Source organism: Gadus chalcogrammus, chromosome 2 (assembly GCF_026213295.1).
Source record: "Gadus chalcogrammus isolate NIFS_2021 chromosome 2, NIFS_Gcha_1.0, whole genome shotgun sequence".
Classification (NCBI taxonomy): Eukaryota; Metazoa; Chordata; class Actinopteri; order Gadiformes; family Gadidae; genus Gadus; species Gadus chalcogrammus.
Genome location: NC_079413.1, coordinates 17,088,453 through 17,094,452, shown reverse-complemented (window position 1 = coordinate 17,094,452; position 6,000 = coordinate 17,088,453). Strand labels below are relative to the sequence as shown.

Genomic DNA, 6,000 nt, shown 5'->3' with positions numbered 1-6,000 from the left:
AGGCATAAAAACAAGAAATGTAGATATGTCTGTCAATTTAAATTCAAACGTGTTACTAAGCTTACCAAAGGGTTATTGGGCCATACTAAACCATTTGGAAGTGGAATACATTAGTTTTGAGCGAAATCAACAATGTAAGGTCAAAAACACGTTGTTGGTCGAAAAGTGATTCTAGCGCTCTGAAAAGCATTTTGCAGGCATGAAAACAAGAAATGTTGATATCTGTCATTTTCAATTCAAATGTTTTTACTAAGCTTACCAAAGGGTTATTGGGCCATACTAAACCATTTGGAAGTGGAATACATTAGTTTTGAGCGAAATCAACAATGTAAGGTCAAAAACACGTTGTTGGTCGAAAAGTGATTCTAGCGCTCTGAAACGCATTTTGCAGGCATAAAAACAAGAAATGTAGATATCTCTGTCATTTTCAATTCAAACGTGTTACTAAGCTTACCAAAGGGTTATTGGGCCATACTAAACCATTTGGAAGTGGAATACATTCGTTTTGAGCGAAATCAACAATTTAAGGTCAAAAACACGTTGTTGGTCGAAATGTGATTCTAGCGCTCTGAAAAGCCTTTTGCAGGCATAAAAACAAGAAATGTTGATATCTCTATCAATTTAGATTCAAACGTGTTACTAATCTTACCAAAGGGTTATTGGGCCATTCTAAACCATTTGGAAGTGGAATACATTCGTTTTGAGCGAAATCAACAATGTAAGGTCAAAAACACGTTGTTGGTCGAAAAGTGATTCTAGCGTTCTGAAAAGCATTTTGCAGGCATGAAAACAAGAAATGTTGATATCTGTCATTTTCAATTCAAATGTTTTTACTAAGCTTACCAAAGGGGTTATTGGGGGCATACTAAACCATTTGGAAGTGGAATACATTCGTTTTGAGCGAAATCAAGAATGTAAGGTCAAAATCACGTTGTTGGTCGAAAAGTGATTCTAGCGCTCTGAAACGCATTTTGCAGGCATAAAAACAAGAAACGTAGATATATCTGTCATTTTCAATTCAAACGTGTTACTAAGCTTACCAAAGGGTTATTGGGCCATACTAAACCATTTGGAAGTGGAATACATTAGTTTTGAGCGAAATCCACAATGTAAGGTCAAAAACACGTTGTTGGTCGAAAAGTGATTCTAGCGCTCTGAAAAGCATTTTGCAGGCATAAAAACAAGAAATGTTGATATCTCTATCAATTTAGATGCAAACGTGTTACTAAGCTTACCAAAGGGTTATTGGGCCATACTAAAACCATTTGAAAGTGGAATACATTATTTTTGAGCGAAATCAACAATGTAAGGTGAAAAACACATTGTTGTTTGAAAAGTGATTCTAGCGCTCTGAAAAGCATTTTGCAGGCATAAAAACAAGAAATGTTGATATCTGTCAATTTCGATTCAAACGTGTTACTAAGCTTACCAAAGGGTTATTGGGCCATTCTAAACCATTTGGAAGTGGAATACATTCGTTTTGAGCGAAATCAACAATGTAAGGTCAAAAACACGTTGTTGGTCGAAAAGTGATTCTAGCGTTCTGAAAAGCATTTTGCAGGCATGAAAACAAGAAATGTTGATATCTGTCATTTTCAATTCAAATGTTTTTACTAAGCTTACCAAAGGGTTATTGGGCCATACTAAACCATTTGGAAGTGGAATACATTAGTTTTGAGCGAAATCCACAATGTAAGGTCAAAAACACGTTGTTGGTCGAAAAGTGATTCTAGCGCTCTGAAAAGCATTTTGCAGGCATAAAAACAAGAAATGTTGATATCTCTATCAATTTAGATGCAAACGTGTTACTAATCTTACCAAAGGGTTATTGGGCCATACTAAACCATTTGGAAGTGGAATACATTCGTTTTGAGCGAAATCAACAATGTAAGGTGAAAAACAAGTTATGAAAATGGTCAGGATGGCCGAGCGGTCTAAGGCGCTGCGTTCAGGTCGCAGTCTCCCCTGGAGGCGTGAGTTCGAATCCCACTTCTGACACTAAATTTTGATCTTGTTGATTGTGATTATCTGTTCAAACTTTGTAATATGGAGAACATTTGGAAAAGGTAAGGATATTTAAACTCAAAGTGACTGGCTGGCTACGGTGGGGTAGTGGAAATGGGTAATGAGAGGGGTGTCTTTCCGGCTCAATCTTTGTGTGCACGTCCGTGTCTGTGCATTAGTTTATGTAAGTAGTGTAATCCATGTAACTATGGTAAGGTTACAGCGCATGGTTGCTGGGGTTTATTATCGGTCCATGTTTTACGGACATTTGAACATACGAGAGCAGTAACCAAGATGGCGTTTTGTTTTCATTGATTCGAAGGGTCAGTTGAAAAACGTCAGGATGGCCGAGCGCTCTAAGGCGCTGAGTTCAGGTCGCAGTCTCCTCTGGAGGCGTAGGTTCGAATCCCACTTCTGACATTACATTTGGATCTCTTTGATTGTGATTATCTGTTCAAACTTTGTAATATGGAGAACATTTGGAAAAGGCAAGGAGGTTTAAACTCAAAGTGACTGGCTGGCTAGTTTGGGGTAGTAGAAAGGGGAAATGAGAGGGCTGTCTTTCTGTCTCAATCTGTGTGTTTGCACGTCCGTGTCGGTGCATTAGTTTATGTAAGTAGTGTAATCCATGTAACTATGGTAACGTTACAGCGCATGGTAGCTGGGGTTTATTATCGGTCCTTGTTTTACGGACATTTGAACATACAAGAGCAGTAACTATGATGGCGTTTTGTGTTGATTGATTCGAAGGGTCTGATGAAAACGGTCAGGATGGCAGAGCGGTCTAAGGCGCTGCGTTCAGGTCGCAGTCTCCTCTGGAGGCGTGGGTTCGATTCCCACTTCTGACAATACATCTTGATCTTGTTGATTGTGATTATCTGTTCAAACTTTGTAATATGGAGAAAATTTGGAAAAGGGAAGGAGATTTAAACTCAAAGTGACTGGCTGGCTACGGTGGGGTAGTGGAAATGGGTAATGAGAGGGGTGTCTTTCCGTCTCAATCTTTGTGTGCACGTCCGTGTCAGTGCATTAGTTTGTGTAAGTAGTGTAATCCATGTAACTATGGTAAGGTTACAGCGCATGGTTGCTGGCGTTTTTTTATCGGTCCATGTTTTACGGACATTTGAACATACGAGAGCAGTAAACATGATGGCGTTTTGTGTTGATTGATTCGAAGGGTCTGATGAAAAACGTCTGGATGGCCGAGCGGTCTAAGGCGCTGCGTTCAGGTCGCAGTCTCCTCTGGAGGCGTGGGTTCAGGATGGCCGAGCGGTCTAAGGCGGTGTGTTCAGGTCGCAGTCTCCTCTGGAGGCGTGGGTTCGAATCCCACTGCTGACATTACATTTGGATCTCGTTGATTGTGATTATCTGTTCAACCTTTTTAATATGGAGAACATTTGGAAAAGGTAAGGATATTTAAACTCAAAGTGACTGGCTGGCTACGTTGGGGTAGTAGAAAGGGGAAATGAGATGGCTGTCTTTCTGTCTCAATTTGTGTGTTTGCACAATTGATTGATTCGAAGTGTCTGATTAAAAACGTCAGGATGGCCGAGCGGTCTAAGGAGCTGCGTTCAGGTCGCAGTGTCCCCTGGAGGTGTTGGTTCGAATCCCACTTCTGACATTACATTTGGATCTCGTTGATTGTGATTATCTGTTCAAACTTTGTTATATGGAGAACATTTGGAAAAGGCAAGGAGGTTTAAACTCAAAGTGACTGGCTGGCTACTTTGGGGTAGTAGAAAGGGGAAATGAGAGGGCTGTCTTTCTGTCTCAATCTGTGTGTTTGCACGTCCGTGTCGGTGCATTAGTTTATGCAAGTAGTGTAACCCATGTAACTATGGTAACGTTACAGCGCATGGTTGCTGGGGTTTATTATCGGTCCATGTTTTACGGACATTTGAACATACGAGAGCAGTAACCAAGATGGCGTTTTGTTTTCATTGATTCGAAGGGTCAGTTGAAAAACGTCAGGATGGCCGAGCGGTCTAAGGCGCTGAGTTCAGGTCGCAGTCTCCTCTGGAGGTGTGGGTTCGAATCCCACTTCTGACATTACATTTGGATCTCGTTGTTTGTGATTATCTGTTCAAACTTAGTAATATGGAGAAAATTTGGAAAAGGTAAGGAGTTTTAAACTCAAAGTGACTCGCTGGCTAATGTTGGGTAGTGGAAATGGTTAATGAGATGGGTGTCTGCGTGTCATTCTGTCTCAATTGTTGTGCGTGTGCATTAGTTTATGTAAGTAGTGTAACCCATGTAACTATGGTAACGTTACAGCGCATGGTAGCTGGGGTTTATTATCGGTCCATGTTGTATGGACATTTGATCATACGAGAGCAGTAACCATGATGGTGTGTTGTGTTTATTGATTCGAAGGGTAATGTTGAATTACGTCAGGATGGCCGAGTGGTCTAAGGCGCTGCGTTCAGGTCGCAGTCTCCCCTGGAGGCGTTGGTTCGAATCCCACTTCTGACATTACATTTGGATCTCGTTGATTGTGATTATCTGTTCAAACTTTGTTATATGGAGAACATTTGGAAAAGGTAAGGAGATTGAAACTCAAAGTGACTGGCTGGCTACGGTGGGGTAGAGGAAATGGGTAATGAGAGGGGTGTCATTCTGTCTCAATCTGTGTGTCTGTGCATTAGTTTATGTAAGTAGTGTAATCCATGTAACTATGGTAAGGTTACAGCGCATGGTAGCTGGGGTTTATTATCGGTCCTTGTTTTACGGACATTTGAACATACAAGAGCAGTAACCATGATGGCGTTTTGTGTTGATTGATTCGAAGAGTCTGATGCAATACGTCAGGATGGCCGAGCGGTCTAAGGCGCTGCGTTCAGGTCGCAGTCTCCTCTGGAGGCGTGTGTCCGAATCCCACTTCTGACAAGACATATGGATCTCGTTGTTTGTGATTATCTGTTCAAACTTAGTAATATGGAGAAAATTTGGAAAAGGTAAGGAGTTTTAAACTCAAAGTGACTCGCTGGCTAATGTTGGGTAGTGGAAATGGTTAATGAGATGGGTGTCTGCGTGTCATTCTGTCTCAATTGTTGTGCGTGTGCATTAGTTTATGTAAGTAGTGTAATCCATGTAACTATGGTAACGTTACAGCGCATGGTAGCTGGGGTTTATTATCGGTCCTTGTTGTATGGACATTTGATCATACGAGAGCAGTAACCATGATGGTGTGTTGTGTTTATTGATTCGAAGGGTAATGTTGCATTACGTCAGGATGGCCGAGTGGTCTAAGGCGCTGCGTTCAGGTCGCAGTCTCCCCTGGAGGCATTGGTTCGAATCCCACTTCTGACATTACATTTGGATCTCGTTGATTGTGATTATCTGTTCAAACTTTGTAAAATGGAGAACATTTGGAAAAGGTAAGGAGATTGAAACTCAAAGTGACTGGCTGGCTACGGTGGGGTAGAGGAAATGGGTAATGAGAGGGGTGTCATTCTGTCTCAATCTGTGTGTCTGTGCATTAGTTTATGTAAGTAGTGTAATCCATGTAACTATGGTAAGGTTACAGCGCATGGTTGCTGGGGTTTATTATCGGTCCATGTTTTACGGACATTTGAACATACGAGAGCAGTAACCAAGATGGCGTTTTGTTTTCATTGATTCGAAGGGTCAGTTGAAAAACGTCAGGATGGCCGAGCGGTCTAAGGCGCTGAGTTCAGGTCGCAGTCTCCTCTGGAGGCGTGGGTTCGAATCCCACTTCTGACATTACATTTGGATCTCTTTGATTGTGATTATCTGTTCAAACTTTGTAATATGGAGAACATTTGGAAAAGGCAAGGAGGTTTAAACTCAAAGTGACTGGCTGGCTACTTTGGGGTAGTAGAAAGGGGAAATGAGAGGGCTGTCTTTCTGTCTCAATCTGTGTGTTTGCACGTCCGTGACGGTGCATTAGTTTATGTAAGTAGTGTATTCCATGTAACTATGGTAACGTTACAGCGCATGGTAGCTGGGGTTTATTATCGGTCCTTGTTTTACGGA

The 6,000-nt window shown here is 41.5% G+C and overlaps 2 non-coding genes across 2 annotated transcripts; both read left to right on the top strand.

The window, feature by feature from the left end:
- The first annotated feature begins 2,769 nt into the window (after nt 1-2,769).
- Nucleotides 2,770-2,852, top strand: trnal-cag (transfer RNA leucine (anticodon CAG)). Its single transcript has one exon. It is a non-coding gene; the product is annotated as a tRNA-Leu (tRNA).
- A 2,792-nt stretch (nt 2,853-5,644) lies between these two features.
- trnal-cag (transfer RNA leucine (anticodon CAG)) lies at nt 5,645-5,727 on the top strand. The gene has a single exon. It is a non-coding gene; the product is annotated as a tRNA-Leu (tRNA).
- Nucleotides 5,728-6,000: the final 273 nt, after the last annotated feature.